Source organism: Pongo pygmaeus, chromosome 5 (assembly GCF_028885625.2).
Source record: "Pongo pygmaeus isolate AG05252 chromosome 5, NHGRI_mPonPyg2-v2.0_pri, whole genome shotgun sequence".
NCBI lineage: Eukaryota > Metazoa > Chordata > Mammalia > Primates > Hominidae > Pongo > Pongo pygmaeus.
Genome location: NC_072378.2, coordinates 105,590,544 through 105,607,253, shown reverse-complemented (window position 1 = coordinate 105,607,253; position 16,710 = coordinate 105,590,544). Strand labels below are relative to the sequence as shown.

The 16,710-nt window shown below is 40.7% G+C and overlaps 1 pseudogene; it reads right to left on the bottom strand.

Moving 5' to 3' along the window:
* Positions 1 to 5,167: 5,167 nt before the first annotated feature.
* Positions 5,168 to 6,822, bottom strand: LOC129039622 (chromatin assembly factor 1 subunit B-like; annotated as a pseudogene).
* Positions 6,823 to 16,710: the final 9,888 nt, after the last annotated feature.

The window sequence follows — 16,710 nt, the reverse complement described above, 5'->3', positions numbered from 1 at the left end:
TCAGATCTAGGAGCCTTTTGGATGAGTCTTTAGGGTTTTTTAGATATAAATTATATCATCAGTGAACAGTGACAGTTTGATTTCCTCTTTTTGTATTAGAGTAGTACTGGCTTCATAGAATGATTTGTGGGGGATTCCCTTTTGCTCTATCTTTTAGAATAGTTTCAGTAGAACTGGTACCAATTCTCCTTTGAGTGTCTGATAGAATTCAGCTGTGAATTCATCTGGTTGTGGACTTTTTTTTGGCTGGCAATTTTTTCATTACTATTTCAGTCTCACTCTTGTTGTTGGTCTGTTCAGAATTTCTGTCTCTTCCTCGTTTAATTTAGGAAGGTTGTATATTTCCAGGAATTTATCCATTTCCTATAGGTTTTCTAGTTTGTGTGCATGAAGATGTTCATAGTAGCCTTGAATGATGTTTTATATTTCTGTGGTATCAGTTGTAATATCTCCCATTTCATTTCTAATTGAGCTTATTTGGATCTTCTCTCTTCTTTTCTTGGTTAATCTTGCTAATGGTCTATCAATTTTGTTTGTCTTTTCAAACAACCAGTTTTTGCTTCATTTATCTTTTGTATTTTTTTGTTTCAATTTCATTTAGTTTTGCTCTGATCTTTGTTTCTTCTTTTCTTCTTCTGTGTTTGGGTTTGGTTTGTCCTTGTTTCTCTAGTTCCTTGTGAGCTTAGATTGTCTATTTGTGCTCTTTGAGACTCTTTGATGTAGGCATTTGATGCTATGAACTTTCCTCTTAGCAGGACTTTTGCTGTATCCCAGAGGTTTCACTATTATTATTCAGTTCCAAGAATTTTTTGATTTCCATCTTGATTTCATTGTTGAACCAAAGATCATTCAGGAGCAGATTATTTAATTTCCATGTATTTCTATAGTTTTGAGGGTTCCTTTTGGAGTTAATTTCCAATTTTATTCCCCTGCAGTCTAAGAGACTACTTGATATAATTTCAATTTTCTTAAATTTATTGAGATTTGTTTTGCAGCCTATCATATGGTTCATCTTGGAGAATGTTCCATGTGCTGATGAAAAGAATGTATATTCTGCAGTTGTTGGGTAGAATGTTCTATAAATAACTGTTAAGCTAATCTGTTCTAGGGTATAGTTTAAGTCAATTGTTTCTTTGTTGACTTTCTGTTTTGATGACCTGTCTAGTGCTGTCAGTGAAGTATTGAAGTCACCCACTATTATTGTGTTGCCATCTATCTTATTTCTTAGGTGTAGTGGTAATTGCTTTATAAATGTGAGAGCTCTGGTGTTAGGTGCATATGTATTTAGGATTGTGATATCTTCCTGTTGGACTAATCCTTTTATCATTATTTAATATCCCTCTTTGTCTTTTTTAACTGTTGCTGCTTTAAAATCTGTTTTGTCTGATTTAAGAATAGCTACCCCTGCTCGCTTTTGGTTTCCATTTGCATAGAATGTATCTTTTCACCCCGTTACCTTAAGTTTATGTGAGTCCTTATTTGTTAAGTGAATCTCTTGAAGACAACAGATACTTGGTTGGTGGACGTTTATCCATTCTGCCACTCTGTATCTTTTAAGTGGGGCATTTAGGCAACTTACACTCAATGTTCATATGGAGATGTGAGGTACTATTCTATTTATCATGCTCGTTGTTGCCTGAATACCTGTTTCCCCCATCCCCCTCTTTTGTTGTTGTTTTATAGGCCCTGTGACATTTATGCTTTAAGGAGGTTCTATTTTGGTATATTTTGAGGTTTTGTTTCAAGATTTAGAACTCCTTTTAGGATTTCTTGTAGTGCTAGCTTAATAAGGGCAAATTCTCTCAGCATTTGTTTGTCTGAAGAAGGCTGTATCTCTCCTTCATCTATGAAGTTTAGTTTACTGGATACAAAATTCTTGGCTGATAATTATTTTGTTTAAGGAGGCTAAAGATAGGACCCCAATCCCTTCTGGCTTGCAGGGTTTCTGCTGAGAAATCTGCTGTTAATCTGATAGATTTTCCTTTATAGGTTACCTGATGCTTTTGCCTCACAGCTCTTAAGATTCTTTCCTTTATCTTGACTTTAGATAACCTGATGACTATGTGCCTAGGTGATGATCTTTTTGTGATGAATTTCCCAGGTGTTCTTTAAGCTTCTTATATTTGGATGTCTGGATCTACAGCAAGACCAGGGAAGTTTTCCTTGATTATTGCAGCAAATAAGTTTTCTGAACTTTTAAATTTCTCTTCTTCCTCAGGAACACCAATCATTCTTAGGTTTGGTTATGTAACATAATCCCAAATTTCTTGGAGGCTTTGTCTATTTATTTTTTTTATTCTTTACTCTTTGTCTTTGTCAGATTGGGTTAATTTGAAAGCCTTGTCTTTGAGCTCTGAAGTTCTTTCTTTTACTTATGTGATTCTATGATTGAAACTTTCCAGCATATTTTGCATCTTTCTAAGTGTATCTTTTATTTCCAGAAGGTGTGATAGTCTTTTCTTTATGATACCTATTTCTCAGGATATGGATTCACCATATCCTGTAACATTTTCCAAATTTCTTTAAGTTGGTTTTTACCTTTCTCTGGCACCTCCTTGAGTAGCTTGATAATCAACCTTCTGAATTCTTTGTCTGGCAATTCAGAGATTTCTTCTTGGTTTACATCCATTGCCAGGGAGCTAATATGATCTTTTGGGGGTATTATAGAACCTCGTTTTGTCATATTACCATAAATGCTTTTCTGGTTCCTTCTCATTTGGGTAGACTGTTTTAGTAGAAAGATCTGGAATGCAAGGGCTGCTGTTCAGATTCTTTCGTCCTACGAGGTGATCCCTTTTGTGGTACTCTCCCACTTCCCCTAGGGATGGAGCTTCCTGAGAGCCAGACTGCAGTGATTGCTATTTCCCTTCTGGGTCTAGCCACCCAGTGGGGCTACCAGGTCCTGGGCTGGTGCAGGGGAATGTCTGCAAAGAGTCCAGTGATGTGATCTGTCTTCAGATCTCCCAGCCATGGATACCAGCACCTGCTCCAGTGGAGGTGGCAAGGAAGTAAAGTAGACTCTGTAGGAGTCCTTGATTGTAATTTTGTTTATTGCACTGGTTTTCTTGAATGCTGGTTTTGCTAGCAATGAAGTTGTCATGTGGACAGACTCAAGAGCTCTGGTTAGCCAGGGTGTTGCAGGCAGTGGAATTAGCTGTTGTTTTCTCCTTCTTTGGAGCAGGGTTGTTCTGTTATGAGTTGCCATAATGGCTTGAGTTGGTTGGCCTCCAGCCAGGAGATGGCACTTTCAAGAGAGCACTAGCTGGAATAGTTGAAGGCTGATATAAGCTTGCCCTACCTTGGCCAGGAGAAGCATTCGGGTTTTGCCAGCAATGGGTGAGGTCTTAGAGCTCCCAAGACTTTATGTTTTTTGTCTTCAGCTACCAGGGCAGGTAGAGAAAAACCACCAGGCTGGGGCAGGGTTAGGTGGGTCTGAACTCAGAATCTCCTTGGGCAGGGCTTGCCTCGGTCACTGTTGATGGCCACGGATGGGAGGTGTTTCTCCCGCCAATAGAGTTATGTTCCCAGTGGGATTGTGGTTGCCTCTGATGCATCTAAAAGGTCACCAAGGAAGTGGGGGAAAACCAGCAGTGACAGGCCTCACCTAGCTCCTACACAGCCAGCAAGGCCAGTCTCACTCCCGCCATACCCCACAAATATCCTAAAGTTTATATCCAGGCAGCTGGTCACCAGGGCTGAAACCTTGCCCCAGGCTACAAGCCTCCCTGCTGAGAAAGCAAACAGTCTCAGGCCTTGCCCCTCCCTTCATGCCTGCCTGCACCATGCACTGTGGCTTCTGCCCTTGTATCTACACTTCCCATTTGCAGTACCCCTGCCCCTGATCTGCTTAGGTAAATTCATGCTCAGTCAAAATTATTACAAAGTTCAGCTAGAAGCTTCCTTCACCCTGTGGCCCCTCCCCAATTCCACTGGCTTATGTTGCTGTCCCCAAGGACTGCTGTGAGATAAAGCCAGGGATGGTTTCCCTGGGCTCTAGCTGGGGACCAGGAGTGCCTACAGGGCTTTTCCTGCTGCTGCTTCTACTTTTATATTTTGCTCAACTCGAAATCCATTTCCATTATAGGTAAGGTTAAATCCTCCTGTGATCTGGATTTTCAGGTTCCCTAATGGGGATGGGTGTTCAGAGGCAGACTTTTCCCTTCTCACACTTTGGGAACTCACAATTTCTTGGATGTCTCACGGAGTTTATAGCAGCAAACCACTTCTTTCTGTATATGTATATGATAGTTAAGACTGAGTGTCAACTTGATTGGATTGAAGGATCCAAAGTATCGATCCTGGGTGTGTCTGTGAGGGTGTTGCCAAAGGAGATTAACATTTGAGTCAGTGGGCTGGGAAAGGCAGACACACCCTTACTCTGGGTGAGCACCATCTAATCAGCTGCCAGCATGGCTAGAATATAAAGCAGGCAGAAAAATGTGAAAAGACTAGACTGGCCTAGCCTCCCAGTCTACACCTTTCTCCCATACTGGTTGCTTCCTGCCCTTGAACATCAGACTCCATGTTTTTCAGTTTTGGGACTCAGACTGGCTTCCTTGTTCCTCAGCTTGCAGACAGCCTATTGTGAGACCTTCTGATCATGTGAGTTAATACTTAATAAACTCCCTTTATATCTATCTATCCTATTAGTTCTGTCCCTCTAGTGAACCCTACAATGTATGTGTTTTTATTTATTTTTTTAACCTTCCAAAGTTTAATCAATCAACTCCTTAGAAGCAAAATCTAACAATTACTTCAAATATTCTAAAATTCAACAGAGCAAAATCTCAAATTACTTTCTCATCTTCCTAATTCTAACTTTAAAAGGAGTCCCTCCACGAAGTGACTGCACTTTCATGAGGATGCCAGGGAGGACTCATTGATTTTCACAGTGGATAATGTTGAACTGCTCCAGTTTCAGAGACTCATGAAAAAGAGGATTCAGTATGTTAAAATGTTCACATCCCCAAGTTAAAAATGGAGACTGAATAAAACAGCATCCATATTTCTGGAGAAAAATTAGTACACATGTCACTTCTGTTACAGAAATCCATTTACAGCATCTGTCCCGCTCCATGGATGCGACTGGTCTCAGGCATCTCCAGCTTCACCACCTCATTGCACACATGGGAGGCCTGGAAGGCTTTGAACAGAAGCCAAGGTCCCATCAAGGTTCCAGACTTTCAGTGCCCCCTTTGTTTTCATTGAGTCTGGGCTGTTTTAGCTCTGCGGGACTGCCCTGAGTGTTTCCAGGCATCTCTTACTAAATTCTTCTGCAGAAGGGGTGGAAATTACATTGATTGGTACAGACTTTGGTGGAGTGTCTGTCTTTAAGTGTATTAAGTTTATTCTCCAGGGTGTTGTCTTGCTCCAGGATTGCAATGTGTTCAGAGTGACCCTCCGGGATGGGTGGGCTTTTGTGTTTTAACTACTGGGCGGCAGGGTCTTCTCCTCCGAAGGCCTCGGCAAGGAGCTTTTGACAGCAGAATGATAGAGGGAGGGTCCCTGATGGCTGCTGGGGCTGGGGCCTGTCTGGCCTGAGTGGGGGTCGAGCAGGGGTTGCTGGGATCTTGGGTTCTGCTGGCAGTTGTTCCCTCTACTGGTCTGGGTCCTGGCAAAGACCCTCGGTGTGTCTGACTCTTGGTTTTCTTTGCTGTATCAGGAGTTCTTGTGCTCAAAACTGACTTCTCTTTTAAAAGTATTCCAAGTTCACCTTTCTCAAATGTCACGAACGAGCAGTAACTGTCTGTGGAAGAAATGGCCATGAAGGCGCCATCGCTAGATCATGAAATGTCACTGAGGGTGTGGTAATGTATATTAGACACGTAACCGAAAGGGAAGGATTCCTGGGTGTCCAGAAGCACAGAGTCCTCCTAAGCCACAGCAAATACCAGGCGGTAGGGCAGACTCATTAGCTCCACACCTGTTTCCACCACCGGCCTCAGTTCAAAGTAGACCAGACAGCTGCCAACAGCAAGAGTGGCTTTTCCAGGACATGGAAGATGAGCGATGGGCCTTTTAAGATTCTTCCTGGAGAAAACGTAAGTGGTGTTCATTACATTTTCACCAGATTCCACACATCCAGCTGGTGTGAGGAGCAAAGATCCATCAGGAGTGAAACTCAGTCTACGGAAGAACAACTTCATGCTGCTGTCATGAAACATCCAGTAGCTTCTTGCCTCTCCTTCAGCCCCTATTCCAGATAGCATCTTTGAAACATTAAAAACCACATGCTTCTTCTGTATACTGTATACCCGCAGCACCCTGTCACAGCTCAGAGTAGCAACATATTGACCTAAAGGTTTACTCCTTGGACATAACTTTTATGTTATGTTAATTGATATTTTTTGTCCTTTATTGACATCCCATATGATGGCTGTGTTATCCACAGAGGCAGAAGCCATAATATTCCCATCAAATATCACACACATCTTCTAAGTGGCCCCGCAGAGTCTTCACAACCATCCAGTTCTCCTTGTTCAACTGGGCCTCGTCCTCATCCTGAAAAGCAATCTGCTCCAGCTCCTTTTTATCATTCACCTTCTACAACAGGATGACAGCATCATCTCCTCCCGATGCTAAAATCTCCCCAGTTGGAGAAAAACGCAGGACATTGAAGGCTTTGGTATGACGAGCAAGACTGGACAAAAATTGCATGATGGCATTTCCATCTCATCCTTTTTCTACCTTCCAGGTCCTGACAGCGGAGTCCACGCCTGCAGACACCAGTCTGTGCGTCCTCCCTGCCGTCCCATGCTGGAAGTCCAGGCTGTACACAGGCTCTTTGTCATGCCAGGCTATTTCACAAGTGATAACTTTCATCCTCCTGAGTCTTGAAGGGGCAAAACGTCTCTCTGGCACCGTTCTGCAGGGACCTGGACGGTCAGCGGTGCCGTCACCTCCCGGGCAGGGCTGTGCTGCTTCCCGCACACTGCAGGTCCCGACCCCCCGTGGGCGGGACCGGAGTTTTTATTTTTATTTCTGTTTTTTGAGACAGAGTGCTCTGTCCCCCAGGTTGGAGTGCAGTGGCACAATCTCATCTCACTGCAACCTCCAGCCACCGGGCTCAAGCAATCCTCCCACCACAGCCTCCAGAGTAGCTGGGACTACAGGGAGGTACCACAATGCCCGGCTAATTTTTGTGGAGGCAGGGCCTTGCTATGTTGCCCAGGCTGTTCTCGAACTCCTGGACTCAAGCAATCCTCCAACCTCAGTCTCCCAAAATGCTGGGATTACAGGTGTGAGCCATCACACCCAGCCACGTATGTGTTTTTAATAGTCAATAAATGGGGTGCTATCAATTTCATTCTGTAACTTTATTTTTAAAAATCATCATTCGATTTTTAAGATCTTCCCTCATATGCATGTTCATCCAATAATTCATTGCTTCTAACTGCTTCATGGTACTCCACAATGTGTAGCCATCATATTTGATTTCTCTATTTCTTTCGTAGTGAGCACTTAGGTTGTCTCCAACTCTTGCTACAGTGACATATTCTCATATATGTCTCTTTACAGCATACGGGTATGTCTCATTTTATTGAATGTCACTATTGTACTTTGCAGATATTGTGTTTTTCTCAAACTGAAGGTTTGTGGCAACCCTGTGTCAAGTAAGTCTATCAGTGCCATTTTTTCAACAGCATGTGCACACTTTGCATCTCTGTGTCACGGTTTCATAATTCTTGCAATATTTCAGATGTTTTCATTATTATTATACCTGTTATAGTGATCTGTGGTCAGTAATCTTTGATGTTGCCATTGTAATTGTTTTAGTGCCATGAACCATGCACATAGAAGACAGTAAACTTAATCTATAAATATGTGTTCTTACTACTTCACCAAATGGATGTCCCCTCAACTCTCTCCCTCTCCTCAGGGCTCCCTATTACCTGAGACACAATAATATTGAAATTAAGTCGATTTATAACCCAACAACGGTATCTCACTGTTCAAGTGAAAGTAAGAGTCACACACCTCTCACTTTAAATCAAAAGCTAGAAATGAATAAGCTTAATGATGAAGGTATGTTGAAAGCTGAAATAAGCCAAAACTAGGCCTCTTGCACCAAACAGATAGCTCAGCAGTTAGCCAAACAGTTAGCTGTGAATGCAAAGGAAAAAAATTCTTGAAGAAAATGAAAAGTGCTACTTCAGTGAACACATGAAGAATAAGAAAGGGAAACAGTCTTATGCTGATATGGAGAAAGTTTGAGTGGTCTGCATAGAAAATCAAACCAGCCACAACACTCTCCTAGAGTGGAGAAGTTAATATCTGTCTTCAAATATTCAAACAACAGGCTGACTCTCTTTTTAGGGCTAATGAAGCTAGTGACTTTAAGTTGAACCCAATACCCATATACCATTCAAAAAATCCTAGGGCTCTTAAGCATTATGCTAAATCTACTCTGCTTCTGTTCCGTAAGTGGAACAACAAAGCCTGGCTGACAGCACATCTCTTAGCACCATGGTTTACTGAATATTTTAAGCCCACTGTTAAGACCTACTGCTCAGAAAAAAAGATTACTTTCCATAGATTACTACTCATTGACAGGGTACCTAGTCATCTGAGAGCTCTGATGGAGATGTACAAGGAGATTAATGTGTTTTTCATCACAGCCTTCATTCTCCAGTCCATGAATCCAGGAGTAATTTCGACTTCCAAGTCTTATTCTTTAAGGAATACATTTCCTAAGGCTATAGCTGCCATAGATAGTGATTCCTCTGATGCATCTGGGGAAAGTAAATTGAAACCATTCTGGAAGGAATTCACTATTCTAGATGTCATTAAGAACATTCATGATTCATGAGAGAAGGTCAAAATATCAACATTAGCAAGAATTTGGAAGAAGTTGATTCCAACCCTCATGGATAACTCTGAGGAATTCAATATTTCAGTGGAGGAAGTAACTGCAAATGTGGAAACAGCAAGAAAACTCAAATTAGAAGTGGAGGTCAGGTGCGGTGGCTCACACCTGTAATCCCAGGACTTTAGGAGGCCGAGGCAGATGGATCACCTGAGGTCAGGAGTTCGAGACCAGCCTGACCAACATAGTGAAACCCCATCTCTACTAAAAATACAAAAATTGGCTGGATGTGATGGTGGACACCTGTAATCCCAGCTACTCAGGAGGCTGAGGCAGGAGAATCGCTTGAACCCGGGAGGCGGAGGTTTGCAGTGAGCTGAGATCATGCCATTGCACTCCAGCTTGGGGGACAAGAGTGAAGCTTTGTCTCAAAAAAAAAAAAAAATTTAGAAGTGGAGCTGGAAAATGTAACTGAATTGCTGCAATCTCATGATAAAACTTAAATGAACAAAGAGTAGTTTAGTGAGTTTCTTGAGGTGGAATCTATTCCTGATGAAGATGCTATGAACCCTGTTGAAATGACAACAAAAGATTTAGAATATTTCATAAACTTAGTTGATAAAGCAGTGGCAAGATTTGAGAAGAACTGACTTCAATTTTAAAAGTATTGTAGGTAAAATGCTATCAAACAGCATTTCAAGTTACAGAAAAATCATTCAGGAAATTGAGAGTCAATCCATGCAGCAAACTTCATTGTTGTCTTATTTTAAGGAATGGCTACAGCCACCCTACACTTCTGCAGTCACCACCCTGAACAGTCTGTAGCCATCAACATCGAGGCAAGACCTACCATGAAAAATATTATAACTTGCTAAAGTCGAGATTATTATCAGCATTTTTAGCAATAAAATATTTTTGCACAAAGTCTGTACCTTGTTTTCTAGACATAATGACATTACACACTTCATAGACTTCAGCGGAGTATAAACAAAACTTTTATATGCACTGGGAAATAAAAAAGGGAATATTGTTTTATTGCAATATTCACTTTATTGTGGGAGTCTGGAAGCGAACCCACAATATCTCCAAAGTATGCCTGTAAATCCAGAAATGGAATGATTGGGTCATGTGGTAAATGCACACTTTTTTCATATTGATGTTTTTATTGAAGCATAACATAACAAATACAAAAGAGTGTATATAGAGCAAGCATACAACAGCATAGAGTGTGATGAGTTTTCACAAAGTGAACACACTTAGGTGACAACTACCCAGGGTGACAAGCCCCCATTCATACCCCATGCAGTTTTAGCCACCTCTTCTCCCCAGACAACCTCTACCCTACTCCTAATACATAGGTTTAATTTCTCTTGAAAGTTGAAATGTTTTTAAAGCAAAATAGAGTATTATATTTTTTAAACTTGGAGGAAAAAAAAGAAATTTTACACCAAGACCGTGAAGATTTTTTTTCCTGTTTTCTTTTAGAAGTTTTATTGTTTGACCTTTTGCATTTTGGTCGTGATCCATCTCAATTCAATTTTCAATATGGTAATAAGGTCAGGTCACCATCCATCCTTGGCCTGACTGTTAGCCTAGTGTATTCACCTGGACTCCTTCTTCAGCAGATCTTGAATTCCTATTTTCATCTTATAAAACTGCTGAAAACTCTGATGATTCTCAGAGGCTTTCTACTTCTGTTTTTTTAGCCCCATACACTCCCAATTCAGCAAATGTCCTGAAGGGAATTCCAGCTGTGTGTCTGAGGCTCTTCGTGTCTCTTTGGGAAATTCTCTGGTTTCGCCATCTCCAGATTCTCAGCTTCTCCCATAACCCAGGATAGGTGAATGACCTTCAGGTAGAGGCTGCTAGCTGCAGCTCACCTCTCTCCAATTTTACACTCTCCAGTCTCAGCCCCTACAGTTCTCTTTGCCTCAACAGCATGCCACTACCTTCAAACAGGCTATTTCTGCCTTGAACTTGGCCTTTCTTCTTTTGCTGGACAAGAGTGCCATTCTGCACAGTTACTCCATATGGCCTTACACAACGCACTTTTCATGGTTTTTGATTTAACCCCCAAATGACTGGGAGAGGTGGGTGCAGTGTTCTTCTCTTTACAGAAGAGGGTTTTGAACCCAGGCTTGTTTATATCCAAATCATACACTATTTTCACAAGACTCTTTACCATTGCTGTCAGGATGGCTCAGCCAGAACCTGGCCTCTCCCTAAGTCATCAACTCCTCTTATGAGCTATAGCTTCACAATGTTGCTTGGTTATAGCATCCCATCTCATGACCCTCAGTCACAAGGAAAGCCATTGCAGGTGACACCTCTCCTGTGCTGGGCCTGCCTCTGAGAGCAACTTCTAATTTTCCACTTCTTTTCTTTCTTCATCTTGCTTCACTGAAGACAATTTGTTCACAGTTTCCTTAACATATTGGTATTACTTTTCTCACTTTATACTGACTTTGTGTGCAACTGCTCCCAGGAAGGGAGATGATCACCATCGTTGTCTAGGAGAATCACAGTTATGTAGTTTACCAGTTTATTATAAAGAATATTACAAAGGATATAGGTTAAGAGATGCATAGGGTGAGGATAGTCTCTCTATCCTAATGGCCACTTAATATTATCTGACCTTTTGATTTTTGCAAATCTGATGTGTGCAAAGTATTTCCTATTTTGCATTTTTATAACTGCTATTTCTGTTGAACAGCTCATCCTATACTAACTAGTCACTCAGTTTTCCTCTCCATTCTTTCCTATTGGGTTTCCTGTATTTTCTTTTTAAATTTTTATTCAAAAAAAATTTTTTTGAGACAGAGTCTTGCTTTCCTGCCCAAGCTGGGATATGGTGATACGAACATGGTTCACTACAGCCTCGACCTCCTAGGCTCAAGCAATCCTCCCACCTCAGCCTCCTGAATAGCTGGAACCACAAGTGTGCATGCACCACTACATACAGCTAATTTTTTATTTTTTTATAGATACAGGTTCTCACCCTGTCACCTAGGCTGGTCTCAAACTGCTGGGCTTAAGTGATCCTCCTGCCTTAGCCTCTCAAAGTGCTAGGAGTACAGGCATGAGCCACCATGCCCAGCCTTCTTATTGATTTGTGGGGTTATGTGGATAGTCTAGTCATTAATACCTTATTGCGTTTAGATAAGGAGACTATATGCCAAATTTATGCCTATCGTCCTAACCTAAGTATTAAAAGGACCCTTTTTTACTCTCAAGCATGTTTTTAAGTTTAGATGTTATAAATATCTTTTCCCGGTCTTTGATTCTTCTCTTAATGTTTTCACTGGTGTTTTAATGCTGTCAAATCCGCTAAGTTTTTGCCTTGTGGTTTGTGCTTAAGAAGTCTGTTTTCAATTCAGACTTGTGCTATTAGACATTTAGGTTTTTCTGGCCATTTGCATTTTCAGACAATGCTGTATTGAATATCTTTTTATATCTCTTTGTTCATATGTGTGAGATTTTTTCTAAGTTGTGTATCTGTGTGGCTGAGACTGCTATGTACTAAATAGTTCCCATCTCCTTTTCCTCTGTCCACACAATGGCTCAAATACATTCCACAGCCTCTCTTATAATTGTTAACTGGGTGCCATGTGACTGGCTTCTGGTCAATAGAATGTGGGCAGAAGTGATATAGGATGTGTCCAGTCCTGGCTCATGAAAACTTCCCATAGGGATCCCCCAGTGTTCTTTCTCCTGCCTTCTGGGCAGATACAGAGGATACAATGGAGGACTCAGAAACCCAAAAAGATGGTGGTGCCACCAGATGAAAACACCTTGAGACCTGGGATTACTAGATGGATCCCAGAATACTAAATTGGGATTTGTGTAAGCGCAGAAAAAAATTATGTTAAGCTATTAATATTTTGATGTTGTTTGTTACAATAATATATTAATTGATGATATGTTTTGGCTCTGTGTCCCCACCCAAATCTCATCTCAAATTGTAATCCTCAGGTGTTGAGGGGGGGACCTGGTGGGAGGTGATTGGATCATGGAGGCAGTTCCCCCATGCTGTTCTTGTGGTAGTGAGTGAGTTCTCATGAGATCTGATAGTTAGAAAATACGGCACTTCCTCCATAGTTCTCTCTCTCTCACTCTCCTGCTGCCATGTAAGATGTGCCTTGCTTTCCCTTCACCTGCTGCCATAATTGTAAGTTTCCTGAAGCCTCACCAGCCATGCAGAACTGTGAGTCAATTAAACATTTTTTAAATAAATTACCCAGTCTCAGGTCATTCTTTACAGCAGTGCGAAAATGGACTAATACAGTTGAAAAAAGCATGCAGAACTTGAAAACTATAAAATATTGTTGAGGAAAAACTAAATACAAGAGAGAAACGTTGTGTTTCTGAAGTGGAAAATGATTTTAAGATTTCATTTCTTCTCAGATTCATCTATAGCTTCAGTGTAATCTTAGTCAAAATCCTACCAAACTTCGTTCTAAAAATTGACAAGTTGATTCTAAAATTTATATAGAAATATAAAGTGCTTAGAATTGCAATAACAACTTTGAAAAAGGAGAACAATGTTGGAAGACTTATACTAGATGATTTTAAGGCTTATTATAAAGATACAATAGTCAAGATACTATGATATTTGTATGAAAGAGACATATTTATCAATGGGACAGAATAGAGACTCTAGAAATAAATCCACACATATATAATCAATTAATTTTTAACAAAGATAGCAAGGCAATTCAGTGTGAAAGAAAAATCTTTTCAACAAATTATGCTGAAACAATTAGTCAAATGAAAAAAATAAACTCTATCATTAACTCACACTGTATACACAAATGAACTCAAAATAAATTATAATTGTAAAACAAAATTAGAAAACTTCTGTAAGACAACATAGGAGAAAATATAGTGCACCTTTGGATTGGCAAAGATTTCTTAAATTCTATAGCAAAAGCAAGAACTAAAAAAACTTAATATATAAATGGAATTTAATGCACCATTTTTAAAAAGTTTGCCCTTCAATCAATATTCTTACAAAAATAAAAAGGCAAGACACAGATTGAGTGAAAATATTGGCAATATCCGACAAAGAGCCTATATCTAGAATATGTAATAAATTCTTCCAATTTAATGACAACCTAATTTTTAAAACAGGCAAAAGATTTGAATGAATAGTTCATCAAAGAAGATATATAGATAGGAATAACCACATAAAAAGATGTTCAACTTGATTAATCACTAGGGGAAATGCCAAGTAAAACCACAATAATATTACTGTGGACGTTCATTAGAGTGAATAAAATTCAAGACTTCGTATCAAAATTTTGGTGAGGATACAGAGCAACTGGAACTCTCATATACTGCTGGTGGAAATGTAAAATAGTATTTAAAAAAGCAGTTTCACAATTTCTTTAAAATTTAAACATGCGTATACACCACAGCACTATGTCCTAGTCCATTTTTCACTGCTATAATAGAATACCATAGACTGGGTAATTTACAAAGGAAAAAAGTTTATTTGGCTCATGGTTCTGGTGGTTGGGAAGTCCAAGAATATGGTGTCAGCATCTTGCTAGGGACTTTGCATTACATCATAACAGAGGGAAGTAATTTCATGATGAGAGAGGGTGAGAGTGTATGAGACACAGAGAGAAATGAGTGCCAAACTTTATCCTTTTATCAGGAACCCACTCCTGAGATAATGGCATTAATCCATTCATGAAGGCAAAGCCTCATAACCTAACTACCTGTTAAAGGCCCCACTTCCCAATATTCTTAGACTGGCAATTAAATTTTAACATGAGTTTTGGAGGGTATATTAAAACCATAGCATTCTATCCCTGGCCTTTTCACGTGCAAAATACATTCATTCTATCCTAGTAGCCCTAAAAGTTTTAACTTGTTCCAGCATTGACTCAGAAGTCCGAAGTCCAGAGTCTCATCTAAATTGGATGTTAAGACTCAAGGAACCATTTATCCAGAGGCAAATTCCCTTCAGCTGTGAGCATTGAAATGAAAAGACATTATCTCCTTCCAAAATACAATGGTGGGACAGGCATAGCATAGATGTTCCCATTACAAAGTGAAAAAATAGGCAGAAAAAAAAAAGAGAGAAAAAGAGTAACTGGTCTTAGGTACGTCCAAAACCCAACAGAGAAAACAACATTAAATCTTAAGCTAGTGAATAATCTCTTTTCACTCCATGTCCTGCAACCTGGGCACACTGGGGTGGGTGTTGAGCCCCCAAGACCTCAGGCACCCCATCCCTAAAGCTTTGCTGGGATCAACCCATGTGTCAGCTCTCTCAGGTTGGAAGCTCATGTCCGCAGCTCTTCTGGGCTGATGTTGCACACTGGTAGCTCTAAAATTCTAGGGTCACTTGGTGGTGGTCCCACTGCCGTAGCTCCGCTAGACATTGCCCTAGTGAGGACTCTCCGTGGAAGCTCCAACACCACATTTCCACTCAGCATTGTCCTAGTAGGAGCTCTCTGTGGTGGCTCCACATCTGTGGCAAGTTTCTGCCTGGGCTCCCAGGTTATCCAGAACATCCTTTGAAAAGCTAAGTGAAGAAAGCTATGCCTGTATACCTCTTGCATTCTGCATGCCTACAGACTTAACACCACTTTCACCTTCTGGAGTGGTGGGTTAAGCTGCACCTAGGCCTGCTTGAGCCACAGCAGGAGCAGCAGAGGGGTGGGAACACTGCTCTGGAATGCAGGGAGCAGAGATAAAACGCAGCTCTGGGTTGCAACTCTACAAAAGTCTGTAGAGGCTACCCCAGGCCCAACCCCCGAAACTATTCTGACCTCCTTGAACTGTGGGCCTGTGATGGGAGGGATAGCCTCAGAGATCTCTGAAATGCATTTGGAGTCTTTCTCCCATTGTCTTGATGAATAGCACCTGGCTCCCTTCTAGCCATATTAATCTCTTCAGCAAATGGTCACTTTGGCCACACCCTTAGTCTTTTCTCCCAAATATGCTTTTTTACTCTTTACATGGCCAGAATGTAAATTTTTCAAGACTTTTCATTCTGCTTCTCTTTTAATTTTAAATTCTGTCTTTAAGTTTTCTCTATCTTCTCACATCTCACTGTATGCGTTAAAAGTAGCCACTCAGCAGCTTGAATGCTTTGCTACTTAGATATTTCTTCTTCCAGATATCCTAATTCATCGTTCTTAAGTCCTGCATTCCATAATGCCCTAGGGCAGAAGTCCATTGTAATACAAAGAGACACCCTAAGGGATGTCCTGTATTACAGACATACTCCTCTTTACCTCCATTGTGGAGTAGTAGTCAAATTTGCCCTTGGTAGTCAGAATCAATTACCCCAGCCAGCAAGTGACTCCCTTCTGTAACTATGGATTCAGAGGCATGAAGAATCCAAAGTGGCCAGATTTCCAGTTCAATGATATCATTGTTGTGTCTCCTCTTTTCTCCCTTTGAAAGTAGGATATCTAGGCCAGCAAGTCATAAGGTCATGGGAACAAGAAGCAAAAATTTTACTAGTGGGTCACAAGGGGTAATAGTGAACTAGGGGTAATAGTGAGTGGTGCCACTCCCATGTCCGTCTCTTGATTCCTAGAACAATGAGCCCTAGCTATGGGGGAAACAGCACCACATATTTGATGCCAATTCAAAGCATATAGAGTCTTCTAGAGAACATTGCCCGAGCTCTTTAAGGTATTGCCACCTAGCTGGTATTATATCTGAGTATTATATATTCCAAAGGCCATCCCACTATTTTATCAAGCTACTAGCTGCTTCCAGATGGTAAGGAACATGGTAAGACCAGTGAGTTCCATGAGCATGAACCCATTGCTGCACTTCTTTTGCCATGAAATGAGTTCCTTGATCCAAAGCAGTGTGTGTGTGGAATACTATGCTAATGAATAAGGCATTCTGTAAGTCCATGTATGGTAGTTTTGACA